Genomic DNA, 15,167 nt, shown 5'->3' on the forward strand with positions numbered 1-15,167 from the left:
ACCAGAGGAGCAGGTAGGAGGCCCTCCATAAAAATGGAATAGATTGAGTGCCTGTATGTGGCAGTCCAAAAAAGTTTTCAAACCAGAGGAGGAGGTAGGTGGCCCTCCATAAAAATGGAATAGATTGAGTGCCTGTATGTGGCAGTCCAAAAAAGTTTTCAAACCAGAGGAGCAGGTAGGTGGCCCTCCATAAAAATGGAATAGATTGAGTGCCTGTATGTGGCAGTCCAAAAAAGTTTTCAAACCAGAGGAGCAGGTAGGTGGCCCTCCATAAAAATGGAATAGATTGAGTGCCTGTATGTGGCAGTCCAAAAAAGTTTTCAAACCAGAGGAGCAGGTAGGTGGCCCTCCATAAAAATGGAATAGATTGAGTGCCTGTATGTGGCAGTCCAAAAAAGTTTTCAAACCAGAGGAGGAGGTAGGTGGCCCTCCATAAAAATGGAATAGATTGAGTGGCTGTATGTGGCACTCCCAAAAATTGTTTAAAACAGAGGACCGGGTCGGTGGCCCTCCATAAAAATTAAATGCATAAAGTACTATAGCTAGAGCCAGTGGGCCCTGTCAAAAAATAGCCAGTTTCCTCTGCTTTACTGTACAAAGAGGAGGAGAAGGAGGAAAATGAGGAGGAGGAGGAGTGGATAAATTATTCAGGTTGAGCTTCCTTCACCTGGTGGAGATTGGAAATTAGGAGAAATCCAGGCTTTATTCATCTTGATAAGCGTCAGCCTGTCAGCGCTGTCAGTCGACAGGCGTGTACGCTTATCGGTGATGATGCCACCAGCTGCACTGAAAACCCGCTCGGACAAGACGCTAGCGGCAGGGCAGGCAAGAACCTCCAAGGCGTACAGCGCCAGTTCGTGCCACATGTCCAGCTTTGAAACCCAGTAGTTGTAGGGAGCTGTGTGATCATTTAGGACGATGGTATGGTCAGCTACGTACTCCCTCACCATCTTTCTGTAAAGATCAGCCCTTCTCTGCCGAGACTGGGGACAGGTGACAGTGTCTTGCTGGGGTGACATAAAGCTGGCAAAAGCCTTGTAAAGCGTACCCTTGCCAGTGCTGGACAAGCTGCCTGCTTGCCTACTCTCCCTCGCTACTTGTCCCGCAGAACTACGCACTCTGCCGCTAGCGCTGTCAGAAGGGAAATACTGTTTCAGCTTGTGCACCAGGGCCTGCTGGTATTCATGTATTCTCACACTCCTTTCCTCTCCAGGGATGAGAGTGGAAAGATTTTGCTTGTACCGTGGGTCCAGGAGAGTGAACACCCAGTAATCGGTGCTGGAATAAATTCTTTGAACGCGAGGGTCACGGGATAGGCAGCCTAGCATGAAATCTGCCATATGCGCCAGAGTACCAACGCGTAAGAATTCACTCCCCTCACTGGCCTGACTGTCCATTTCCTCCTCCTCCAACTCCTCTTCTTCTGCCCATACACGCTCAACAGTGAAGGACTCAACAATGGTCCCCTCTTGTGTCTCGCCAACATTCTCCTCCTCTTCCTCCTCATCCTCCTCCACCTCCTCCGATATGCGCTGAGAAACAGACCTAAGGGTGCTTTGGCTATCAACAAGGGAATCTTCTTCCCCCGTCTCTTGTGAGGAGCGCAAAGCTTCCGACTTCATGCTGACCAGAGAGTTTTTCAACAGGCCAAGCAGCGGGATGGTGAGGCTGATGATGGCGGCATCACAACTGACCATCTGTGTTGACTCCTCAAAGTTACTCAGCACCTGACAGATATCAGACATCCACGTCCACTCCTCATTGTAGACTTGAGGAAGCTGACTGACCTGACTACCAGTTCTGGTGGAAGTTGACATCTGGCAGTCTACAATCGCTCGGCGCTGCTGGTAAACTCTGGATAACATGGTCAGTGTTGAATTCCACCTCGTGGGCACGTCGCACAACAGTCGGTGAGCGGGCAGTTGGAGGCGGCGCTGCGCTGCCCTGAGAGTGGCAGCATCTGTGCTGGACTTCCTGAAATGCGCACAGATGCGGCGCACCTTCGTGAGCAAATCAGACAGATTGGGGTATGTCTTGAGGAAACGCTGAACTATCAGATTTAACACATGGGCCAGGCATGGCACATGTGTCAGTCTGCCGAGTTGCAGAGCCGCCACCAGGTTACGGCCGTTGTCACACACAACCATGCCTGGCTTCAGGTTCAGCAGTGCCAGCCACAGATCAGTCTGCGCCGTGATGCCCTGTAATAGTTCTTGGGCGGTGTGCCTTTTATCGCCTAGGCTCAGCAGTTTCAGCACCGCCTGCTGTCGCTTAGCGACGGCACTGCTGCTGTGCCTAGAGCTACCAACTGATGGCGCCATGCCCACGGATGGTCGTTCGGAGGAGGAGGTGAAGGAGGGGTGGGAGGAGGAGGAGGAGGCATAGTAGGCCTGAAACACCTGGACCGAGGTAGGCCCCGCAATCCTCGGCGTCGGCAGTATATGACCAGCCGCAGGGTCAGACTCGGTCCCAGCCTCCACCAAGTTAACCCAATGTGCCGTCAGCGATATATAGTGGCCCTGCCCGGCAGCACTCGTCCACGTGTCCGTGGTCAGGTGGACCTTGTCAGAAACGGCGTTGGTCAGGGCACGGATTATGTTGTCTGACACGTGCTGGTGCAGGGCTGGGACGGCACATCTGGAAAAGTAGTGGCGGCTGGGGACCGAATACCGAGGGGCGGCCGCCGCCATGAGGCTGCGAAAGGCCTCGGTCTCTACTAGCCTATAGGGCAGCATCTCCAGGCTTAGCAATCTGGAGATGTGCACATTAAGGGCTTGGGCGTGCGGGTGGGTTGCACTATATTTGCGTTTCCGCTCCAGCGTCTGGGGTATGGAGAGCTGAACGCTGGTGGATGCTGTGGAGGATCGTGGAGGCGACGATGGGGTTTTTGTGGCAGGGTCCTGGGCAGGGGGCTGACTATCAGCTGACACAGGGGAAGGAGCAGTGGTGTGCACGGCCGGAGGTGAACGCGCTTGTTGCCACTGAGTGGGGTGTTTAGCATTCATATGCCTGCGCATACTGGTGGTAGTTAAGCAAGTAGTGGTGGAACCCCTGCTGATCCTGGTTTGGCAAATGTGGCACACCACAGTCCGTCGGTCATCCGGTGTTTCCTTAAAGAACCTCCAGACTTCTGAAAATCTAGCCCTCGCCGCAGGAGCCCTCGCCACGGGAGCTTCACTAGTTGACACATTTGGCGCTGCTGCACCAGCTCTGGCCCTGCCTCTCCGTCTGGCCCCACCACTGCCTCTTCCAACCTGTTCTGGTCGAGGACTCTCCTCCGTCTCAGAAGCACTGTGTTCACCCGGCCTCTCAACCCAGCTTGGGTCTGTCACCTCATCATCCTCCGATCCCTCAGTCTGCTCCCCCCTCGGACTTCCTGCCCTGACAACAACTTCCCCACTGTCTGACAACCGTGTCTCCTCATCGTCGGACACCTCTTTACACACTTCTTCCAGTACGTCAACAAGGTCATCATCACCCACAGACTGCGACTGGTGGAAAACCTGGGCATCGGAAAATTGCTCATCAGCAACCGGACAAGTGGTTTGTGACTGTGGGAAGGGTCCAGAAAACAGTTCCTCAGAGTATGCCGGTTCAAATGGCAAATTTTGCTGGGAGGGGGCAGACTGGGGGGGAGGAGGCTGAGGTGCAGGAGCTGGAGGAGTGCCGATTTCGGTGACATGGGTGGACTGCGTGGAAGACTGACTGGTGGACAAATTGCTCGAAGCATTGTCGGCAATCCACGACATCACCTGTTCGCACTGTTCTGGCCTCAACAGTGCTCTACCACGAGTCCCAGTAACTTCAGACATGAACCTAGGGAGTGTAGCTCTGCAGCGTTCCCCTGCTCCCTCATAAGCAGGTGGTGTCTCACCCCGCCCAGGACCACGGCCTCTGACCCCTGCAGTAGTTGGACGCCCACGTCCCCGCCCTCGTCCTCTACCCCTAGCCCTCGGGTTAAACATTTTGAAAATGAGAGTTATAACTTTAATTTTTTTTTTAACTTTTTTTTGTGTTTTTTATTTTGTGTCTGTTTTTTAGTTTTTAAAACCAAACGATGCTATCCTATTGCTATGGCTATTTTCTAGCCAAGTATGAAAGCACACTACTATGCCAGATGAGATGACGCTGAGTTATGAAAAAAATAAACGTAAAATAAAAAAGGAAATGGCAGACTGTGCCTAATTGAAATACAACCCCGGGCCCTAATAAATTTTCCCACTTCGGTCTTTGCGATGGATATGTGCGTCACTAAGCGCAAAACACAGTGGTCGCAAGTCTCACTACAAATTGCTCACAATTTCCTAGTAGATGCTCTGCAGCAACTACAGCCACCAGCAGATCAACCAGAAATCAAATATATATAACGCTACTGTAGGCGTAAGTAAGACGTTTGGATTCTCCTATGGCTATTTTCTAGCCAAGTATTAAAGCACACTGCTATGCCAGATGAGATGACGCTGAGTTATGAAAAAAATAAACGTAAAATAAAAAAGGAAATGGCAGACTGTGCCTAATTGAAATACAACCCCGGGCCCTAATAAATTTTCCCACTTCGGTCTTTGCGATGGATATGTGCGTCACTCATGCGCAAAACACAGTGGTCGCAAGTCTCACTACAAATTGCTCACAATTTCCTAGTAGATGCACTGCAGCAACTACAGCCACCAGCAGATCAACCAGAAATCAAATATATATAACGCTACTGTAGGCGTAAGTAAGACGTTTGGATTCTCCTATGGCTATTTTCTAGCCAAGTATGAAAGCACACTGCTATGCCAGATGAGATGACGCTGAGTTATGAAAAAAATAAACGTAAAATAAAAAAGGAAATGGCAGACTGTGCCTAATTGAAATACAACCCCGGGCCCTAATAAATTTTCCCACTTCGGTCTTTGCGATGGATATGTGCGTCACTAAGCGCAAAACACAGTGGTCGCAAGTCTCACTACAAATTGCTCACAATTTCCTAGTAGTTGCACTGCAGCAACTACAGCCACCAGCAGATCAACCAGAAATCAAATATATATAACGCTACTGTAGGCGTAAGTAAGACGTTTGGATTCTCCTATGGCTATTTTCTAGCCAAGTATGAAAGCACACTGCTATGCCAGATGAGATGACGCTGAGTTATGAAAAAAATAAACGTAAAATAAAAAAGGAAATGGCAGACTGTGCCTAATTGAAATACAACCCCGGGCCCTAATAAATTTTCCCACTTCGGTCTTTGCGATGGATATGTGCATCACTAAGCGCAAAACACAGCGGTCGCAAGTCTCACTACAAATTGCTCACAATTTCCTAGTAGATGCACTGCAGCAACTACAGCCACCAGCAGATCAACCAGAAATCAAATATATATAACGCTACTGTAGGCGTAAGTAAGCCGTTTGGATTCTCCTATGGCTATTTTCTAGCCAAGTATGAAAGCACACTACTATGCAAGATGAGATGACACTGAGTTATTAAAAAAATAAACGTAAAATAAAAAGAAACTGGCAGACTGTGCCTAATTGAAATCAAACCCCTAATAAATTGTCCCACTTTGGTGTTTGAGGTGGATATGTGTGTCACTAAAAGCTAAACACAACGGTAGCAAGTCCCCCTGCTAATTCCTCACAATATGGTACTAGCTGCACTACTAGTGCCAGCAAGCCCAGCCACAAGCAAATAAAAAAAAAAAGGATAACGTTATTGTAGCCCTAAGAAGGGCTGTTGTAGAATCACTCCTGCCTAACAGTAAGCTAATAGAACACCCTAACGCTTTCCCTGACCAGCAGCAGCTCTCTCCCTAGCGGCATCCAGACAGAGAATGATCCGAGCAGCGCGGGCAGCGGCTAGTCTATCCCAGGGTCACCTGATCTGGCCAGCCAACCACTGCTATCTACGTGTAAGGGTACCACGTCATGCTGGGTGGAGTGCAGATTCTCCTGGCTTGTGATTGGCTCTGTTTCTGGCCGCCAAAAAGCAAAACGGCGGGAGCTGCCATTTTCTCGAGCGGGCGAAATACTCGTCCGAGCAACGAGCAGTTACGAGTACGCTAATGCTCGATCGAGCATCAAGCTCGGACGAGTATGTTCGCTCATCTCTAATTATCATCGATTTTAATAATATGTTATTTAATGCAAGTTCCTCTGATTTAAAGTATTAGAAGACTCTACCCAATGTTATGTTAGCACGACTAGAATCATGTATATCATAACTTATGAATTCCTTTCAGTTGATTTGACAAATAAGGCAATTAACAAGTGAGGTTTCATACTAATTACACACAAAAGGAACCCTCTAATTTCTCACTTGTGTCCACAAAGGAATTTCAAGACTAGTTCAGACTACATTTTTTTACACAATGTTGTGATGTTGGAAAAGCAGGATACCCTGGGACATCACTTCTCTTATTAGTAAATTAGATCTTTAAGACATCAAGTTGTTTCCTCTTGACTGTGAAGCAATTAATGTTTTCTCAGCAGCTTCAGATCACTTAGCTGGGTTCATTAAGTGTGAATGCCAGTTATTGAATCTGTCATGTTTGAATCAAGTCAGACAAGAATGTCCCAAATGGTCACCATACAGTTGTTATTTTTAGTATTCACTAACATGATTTATTGAATACATTAGGGAAGATTTATCTATTCCCCTTCTAGTTTTCCTGTCAGTCTAATTCCTTTTTTTCCATTCTTTAGTCTAATTTGTAGGTATGTTTTCTTTGTGTTAAATTGGACCTGTGCTAGTCTAACATTGCTGCCCTATGTGGAGGATGCAACTTTTTATTTTTAAAAGTTGCAAATGTTTGCGTCTAAGATTTGCAAAATTCGGAGACTGGGTGAGCTTTTGTACATTTTTAAAAAGTGGCACATTAAAGGGTACCTTATCAAACCGTGGTGCACATGAATTCTGTAACTTCCATTATTAGAAGTAAATAAAGCATGGGCACCACCACTCTAATTACATGGGCACGAAGGTCGTTTGTGATTTCTGTGAATACCAGTAGCAAGATACCCTATGATCAGACACAAATCCCCTAACCTGAATTATGGAACAAATATAGTACTGACAGGTAGAGAATGAAAAGTAATTTTTAAATTCTCTCTTTTATGTGACTTCTCGCATGTTTCGCTACAAAAAAAAATCTCCCTCAAATTCTGGCAAATATGATTGTTCTCACCTCATTTTCACATGAGATGAGTCAAGTTTAGTGGTTGCAGGACTAGTGTCAGAATCCTCTAGCTTTGGTTCTATTGTACCTAGAAACCAGCTTTTTGTATTCAAAGAAATATATCATCAAAATCCAGCATTATAAACCATGGGCACTTACTCATACATCCAAGCACATTGACTGTGATATTCTTATATTTGTTACCCATTCTAAAGTCAACTTTTACAATTGTGGCAATGAACCCGAAGGCCTCCTGTGGTGTTTCCCAAGCCCCTATGTGCTATAGCTTAACAGTCAGTTACAATGTTTAACCCTTTAACGTGGGTCAGGTGGGTCAGTGTGATCACGGGGATACCAAATTTGTATAGGTTTTATAATGTTTTCATATTTTTACAAAAATTAAAATTTTATTTTGCCTTCTTCTGGTGCTAATAACCGTTTCATACTTTGGTGTATGGAGCTCTGGATGGTGTAATTATTTGCGACTTTTGACGACGTTTTCAACGCTACCATTTCTAGGACTGTATGACCTTTTTATTGAATTTTGTATATTTTTCAAAATTGCTAAAAAGTGCCATTTTACAATCCGGGCGCTTTTTTCCAGTAATGGGTTAAACACGGTGAAAAACTGTTATATTTTGATAAATTGGGCATTTACAGACCCAGCGATACATAATGTGTTTATGATTTTTACTGTTTATGTATATCAATATGATTTCTAGGGAAAGGGGGGTGGTTTGAATTTTTAGTATTTTTACTAACAACTTTAGGTTTTCTGATTGATCCTACATATACTGCCATACTACAGTATGGCAGCATAGAGGGATTTTGTTCCTAAATCATTACAACCTAATTGTACATTAAATTGTAATGAATGGTTTAAAACGAGACTTCGGAAGACCCAAGGCTGCCATGGAAACCGATTACGCATGGGGAGCAACGATCTTCAACAAGATGGTGGCGCCCAAGATCACAACTACGGCTGAATAGCCGAAACGCGTTGATCGTTTTCTTCACTGTACTCTGCCCGATTTGCTAGCACCAATCGTGGGTGTTACCGGTAAGTGTTTGCTGCAATATGCAGCAAAGACTTACCGACTATGGAGAGGGCTAAGCCCTTGAGCCCTCTCCATGCACCCACCATGCGGGAAGGGGTTAATGGGCTAACATATGGATTCTCAGCCTTCACGGGTAGGGTCCTCTTTCAACTGTCTCTTGATCACTGTAGTTTTGTATTTGTACTTGCATCTCCTTTTATACAGTGTGATATTCCTTTCTGTTTAGCCTCTTTCCTCCTGAAAGTGGGATGGAGGAGTGAACATCGACAGCATCCAGTGATTTGCTGTTGCCGACGTTCAGGATGCATACCTAATGACCATATATAGACAGTAAACACAAAAAAAACATCCTGATCACTGCCTTATTATCTTGTTTCTCTTTATTATTCGCTAGTTTTACAGTGTATAAAAGTTAAAACATTTTCTTTACATCACCATACTTCACAGAGATGCTGGTGAAACCGTGAGGATTGAATGTGAACTATTGCTTATACTAATGGACTAATACAGCATATGGTGTATGCAAAGTATGATGATGTAAGGAAAAATAATTCACTTTTATACAGTGTACAATTTGCAATTAATATAAAAAAGTGAAGCAAATAATAAGATTGTAGTCAGAATGCTTTGTTGAACTATTTGATGGTGAAGAATTAGGGTTCTTGGAGCCTATTGACCACTATTCACACTAAGCATTGAAAGCATCAGTATTGTATTTCTCAAGTATGGACAGTTACATGACCAGGGACCACCTACAGCAGTAATGGCTAGCCTATGGCACGGGTGCCAGAGGTGGCACTCAGAGCCATCTCTGTGGGCACCCAGGCCATCATCAGAGCGGACTCCAGGTATCTTCCTGCAGTCCCAGACAGCCCAGGACTTGCTGTGCACAGAGCTATTTTAAAGTGACAGGACTACCTGGGACTACTGGAGGGGAGGGAAGGCGTGGACAGATTTGGATTATCATTGTAGCTCCAGCTCCAGCCCTGACAATTCTTCCTGTTTATGGGACCCTGGAAGGAAGCTACAATGATCCTCCAAATTACTTCTATTTTCTGATTTATTAGTGTCCTCAGGGAGCTGTGACAGAGTATAAATCACAAATTAAATTTCTGTGTTGGCACTTTGCGGTACAAAATTGGGTCTTGGTTGTAGTATGGGCACTCGGTCTCTAAAAGGTTCGCCATCACTGACCTACAGTATATGTTTAGTGGAGACTGAGGATGGAGGCCTTTCAGTGGTTTCTGTCCTCCATAGCCTCTAATGGCCTTCCATCCCGTCTTTCATGGTTTATGCGACTTACACTGTTGCATGAATTCTGCTAAAGTTTCAAACATCTACTGAGTGACATAACTGTCCATATTTAGACAATTACATCAGTGGGGAAAACTCCCACAATCAGTTGAGATGTTTGCAATACAGGTTTATCTGTCCACCATAGTCTCTAATGAGCTTATAATGCTCACTACAGCAATTTTTACAGCTTTTTCAACCAGTGTTTTCTGCTGCATATGACATACTGAGAAGATGGAGGAAAAAACTATGCCTCCATCTGACAGTATAAGTGAAGTGAAGGATACATCCTGGTGATGGAGGGGGAACAGGACACATTAAAGAAACATTGCTTTGGGGGAAGAGGTTGGGGGACCTCCTGTTTCTTCCAGCCCCTGCTTTCCATGCCTTCATCTTCCTGACTGCTCTCTCCTTCCTCTACAGCAGGGGTCTAGGACAGTGCAATAAATTATGGGTTAGGAGGCACCTTCTTTTCCAGAGGAAGTCTCCTTTGTCTTATAAGATAATGTAATTAGCACCTGGTCCATAGACCAATTGCCCGCGATTCCAGTCCCCTCCCCTTTCTGTGAATCTAATGACCTCCATTTTGCCTGCATAGTGGGTATGTACATGTCTAGCTACTGGCTTGTCTCTATTATTGCGGATACCCCCAATATGGTCTCCTACCCTCCATCATAATTCCCTTGTCGTTATATCAACATTCTCGAGACCACAGATGCATGTGGCCTTGTAGATCACTCCTGCCGAGAGACAGTTTATGAAGTCCCTGATTGTAAAGACCTCCCCAGTGACATTGTTCTTAACCCCTTAACGCTCTGCGTTGCATATTGCAGCAAACCCCCACCGCTAATAACCGCGGTCGGTGCTTGCACTGATCGCGGCTATTAACCTTTCTGTTGCCAACGGCAAAGTCGCCAGCGGCATTTAAAAGACGGCGGCGCATGGGTGTTATTTGGAGCGCACAGTCAAAGTCGTAAAAACTGAGCCCACAAGAATGTGACGCATGTTTTTTTTTTTTCAAATTTTCCAAATTTGGAATTTTTTCCAGCTTTGTAGTACACGGCATGTTAAAATAAATAACATTACGGGAAAGTAAAATTTGTTACACACAAAATAAGCCCTCACACAGGTCCGTACACGTAAAAATGAAAAAGTTATGGATTTTTGAGGGTGGAGAGCGAGAAATGAGCGAAAAAAACCCTTTGTCCATTAAATGTCTTAGATGCATCAATATATGGGCAAGCCACGCAACCCCCTCCACATCTAAAACATCCTTCAGGCTAATGATCTAGCCATGTATTCTTATTACCTGGGGGCAACAAAGTGACTCCGTACCAACCTATCTCTCAGGGAGCGCCCACGTCTGTATGTGACAAGTGGTCTAGGACCAATCATTGTCTTTATGTCCTCGTCCATCTGCAAAATGTGACCATGTTTCTTTTGTGTGTCTGTGTGCTAGCAGTAGCTATAGGTAATGTGAGTCTGGGTTTGTGTGTGCTGTCCTGGTGTGGGCGTCTTGTGTAATTGCAAGTGGTAGCAGCGAGGTGTATGGAATAACTGTATGGAAGTGACTGTATCAAGGGGCAGAGTGGCTCTGTGCAGTAGCGTTCCATAGGCATAGTGTAGTTTTGTGCCCCCTGGGCTGTGCGTGCGTGGTGTGTAGTGTCCGGAATTAGGATGAGTTTGGTTTCCCTGACAAGATTTGGGTTGATGGGGTGTGCTGACTGCTAGGGAAGTAGGAATTACGCAAGGATGCCATTTTGTGTAGGTGGGTGGAGCTGAATGGCTATTAAGCAAGGTTCCCTAGTGTTAGTGCATTCCACAATTGGACTCCAGTGTGGGGGGTTCATGACAGACAGGATTACACAGGAAGGAGCCTCTCACTGCAGCCTGGCACAGAAACTGTACAGGAGTTGCTGTGTGGGCAGGGCTGGCAATGTGCTGAGAATCTACAGTCATGGCCAAAAGTTTTGAGAATGATGCAAATGTTAATTTCTACAAAGTCTACTGCATCAGGTTTTATAATGGCAATTTGCATTTAAACCCAGAATGTTATAAAGCGTGTTGCAAAGTCAAGAATGTTGCAAAGTCAATATTTGCCTAGAAAATGAACTTTTTCCCCCAAAACACATTTCAACTTCATTGCAGGCCTGCCTTAAAAGGAGCAGCTAACATTGTTTCAGTGACTGCTCCATTCACACAGGTGTGGGTCTTGATGAGGACAGGGCTGGAGAGGAGGGCCGCAAAGAAGCCACTTCTCTCCAGAAAAAACATCAGGGACAGACTGATATTCTGCAAAAGGTACAGAGAGTGGACTGCTGAGGACTGGGGTAATGTCATTTTCTCTGATGAATCTCCTTTCCGATTGCTTGGAACATCCGGGAAACAGCTTGTTGAGAAGACAAGGAGAGCGATACCACCAGTCTTGTCTCATGCCAACTATAAAGCATCCTGCAACCATTCATGTGTGGGGTTGCTTCTCAGCCAAGGGAATCGGCTCTCTCACAGTCTTGCCAAAAAAACACATCCATGAATAAAGAATGGCACCAGAATGTCCTCTAAGAGCAACTTCTCCCAACCGTCCAAGAGCAGTTTGGTGATCAACATAAAGCAAAGGTGATAACTAAATGGCTCAGGGAACAAAACATAGAGATTTTCGTTCCATGGCCTGGAAACTCCCCAGACGCAGGTAGATTGACGAAGCCACTGAGTGTTCATCAGGGCCCCGGCTGCTACAGCAGTAATTCCATTAGTGAATGCTTGCTTGCTTAAGAAGTATCATAGCAGATATAAGCAGCCACCATTGGGGGAGGCCATTGCCTACAGGTTTATACAGCAAACAATAAGTTAAATACTGTCTGTAGAAATTGTAGTATTTTATTGGTAGCAATTGTGGTGGGAAAAGGAAACAAATCACATTAGTAAAACAGTTAAGTTCATAAATAGAATTATTTTAATTGGGTCATATTGAGGTCATACTAATTAGAATATACACTGACAGATTTAAAGTGAAAAATCATCTGTCAGTAATTGAATTCTTATTCCTGAACATATATGTTAAATAGAGATGAGCGAACATGCTCGTCCGAGCTTGATGCTCGGTCGAGCATTAGGGTACTCGAAACTGCTCGTTACTCGGACGAATACTTCGCCCGCTCGAGAAAATGGCAGCTCCCGCCGTTTTGCTTTTTGGCGGCCAGAAACAGAGCCAATCACAAGCCAGGAGACTCTGCACTCCACCCAGCATGACGTGGTACCCTTACACGTCGATAGCAGTGGTTGGCTGGCCAGATCAGGTGACCCTGGGATAGACTAGCCGCTGGCCGCGCTGCTCGGATCATTCTGTCTCTGGATGCCGCTAGGGAGAGAGCTGCTGCTGCTCAGGGAAAGCGTTAGGGTGTTCTATTAGCTTACTGTTAGGCAGGAGTGATTCTCAAAGAACCCAACAGCCCTTCTTAGGGCTACAATAACGTTCTACTTTTTTTATTTTAATTTGCATATTTTACCATTTTGTGAGGAATTAGCAGGGGGACTTGCTACCGTTGTGTTTAGCTCTTAGTGGCACACATATCCATAGCAAAGACCGAAGTGGGAAAATTCAGTAGGGGTTGGATTTCTATTAGGCAATAACTCAGTGTCATCTCATCTGGCATAGTACTGTGCTTCCTTTGATACTTGGCTAGAAAATAGCCATAGGAGAATACAAACAGCTTCTTGAAGCCTACAGTAGCGTTCTATATATTTGATTTCTGGTTGATCTGCTGGTGGCTGTAGTTTCTGCAGTGCATGTACTTGCCAATTCTGAGCAATTTGTAGTGAGACTTGCGACCGCTGTGTTCTGCGCTTAGTGGCGCACATATCCATAGCAAAGGCTGAAGTGGCAAAATTCAGTAGGGGTTGGATTTCTATTAGGCAATAACTCAGTGTCATCTCATCTGGCATAGTACTGTGCTTCCTTTGATACTTGGCTAGAAAATAGCCATAGGAGAATACAAACAGCTTCTTGAAGCCTACAGTAGCGTTCTATATATTTGATTTCTGGTTGATCTGCTGGTGGCTGTAGTTTCTGCAGTGCATGTACTTGCCAATTCTGAGCAATTTGTAGTGAGACTTGCGACCGCTGTGTTCTGCGCTTAGTGGCGCACATATCCATAGCAAAGGCTGAAGTGGCAAAATTCAGTAGGGGTTGGATTTCTATTAGGCAATAACTCAGTGTCATCTCATCTGGCATAGTACTGTGCTTCCTTTGATACTTGGCTAGAAAATAGCCATAGGAGAATACAAACAGCTTCTTGAAGCCTACAGTAGCGTTCTATATATTTGATTTCTGGTTGATCTGCTGGTGGCTGTAGTTTCTGCAGTGCATGTACTTGCCAATTCTGAGCAATTTGTAGTGAGACTTGCGACCGCTGTGTTCTGCGCTTAGTGGCGCACATATCCATAGCAAAGGCTGAAGTGGCAAAATTCAGTAGGGATTGGATTTCTATTAGGCAATAACTCAGTGTCATCTCATCTGGCATAGTACTGTGCTTCCTTTGATACTTGGCTAGAAAATAGCCATAGGAGAATACAAACAGCTTCTTGAAGCCTACAGTAGCGTTCTATATATTTGATTTCTGGTTGATCTGCTGGTGGCTGTAGTTTCTGCAGTGCATGTACTTGCCAATTCTGAGCAATTTGTAGTGAGACTTGCGACCGCTGTGTTCTGCGCTTAGTGGCGCACATATCCATAGCAAAGGCTGAAGTGGCAAAATTCAGTAGGGGTTGGATTTCTATTAGGCAATAACTCAGTGTCATCTCATCCGGCATAGTACTGTGCTTCCTTTGATACTTGGCTAGAAAATAGCCATAGGAGAATACAAACAGCTTCTTGATCTTGAAGCCTACAGTAGCGTTCTATATATTTGATTTCTGGTTGATCTGCTGGTGGCTGTAGTTTCTGCAGTGCATGTACTTGCCAATTCTGAGCAATTTGTAGTGGGACTTGCGACCGCTGTGTTCTGCGCTTAGTGGCGCACATATCCATAGCAAAGGCCGAAGTGGCAAAATTCAGTAGGGGTTGGATTTCTATTAGGCAATAACTCAGTGTCATCTCATCCGGCATAGTACTGTGCTTCCTTTGATACTTGGCTAGAAAATAGCCATAGGAGAATACAAACAGCTTCTTGATCTTGAAGCCTACAGTAGCGTTCTATATATTTGATTTCTGGTTGATCTGCTGGTGGCTGTAGTTTCTGCAGTGCATGTACTTGCCAATTCTGAGCAATTTGTAGTGGGACTTGCGACCGCTGTGTTCTGCGCTTAGTGGCGCACATATCCATAGCAAAGGCCGAAGTGGCAAAATTCAGTAGGGGTTGGATTTCTATTAGGCAATAACTCAGTGTCATCTCATCCGGCATAGTACTGTGCTTCCTTTGATACTTGGCTAGAAAATAGCCATAGGAGAATACAAACAGCTTCTTGATCTTGAAGCCTACAGTAGCGTTCTATATATTTGATTTCTGGTTGATCTGCTGGTGGCTGTAGTTTCTGCAGTGCATGTACTTGCCAATTCTGAGCAATTTGTAGTGAGACTTGCGACCGCTGTGTTCTGCGCTTAGTGGCGCACATATCCATAGCAAAGGCTGAAGTGGCAAAATTCAGTAGGGGTTGGATTTCTA

The sequence above is a fragment of the Engystomops pustulosus genome, chromosome 8 (genome assembly GCF_040894005.1).
Source record: "Engystomops pustulosus chromosome 8, aEngPut4.maternal, whole genome shotgun sequence".
NCBI lineage: Eukaryota > Metazoa > Chordata > Amphibia > Anura > Leptodactylidae > Engystomops > Engystomops pustulosus.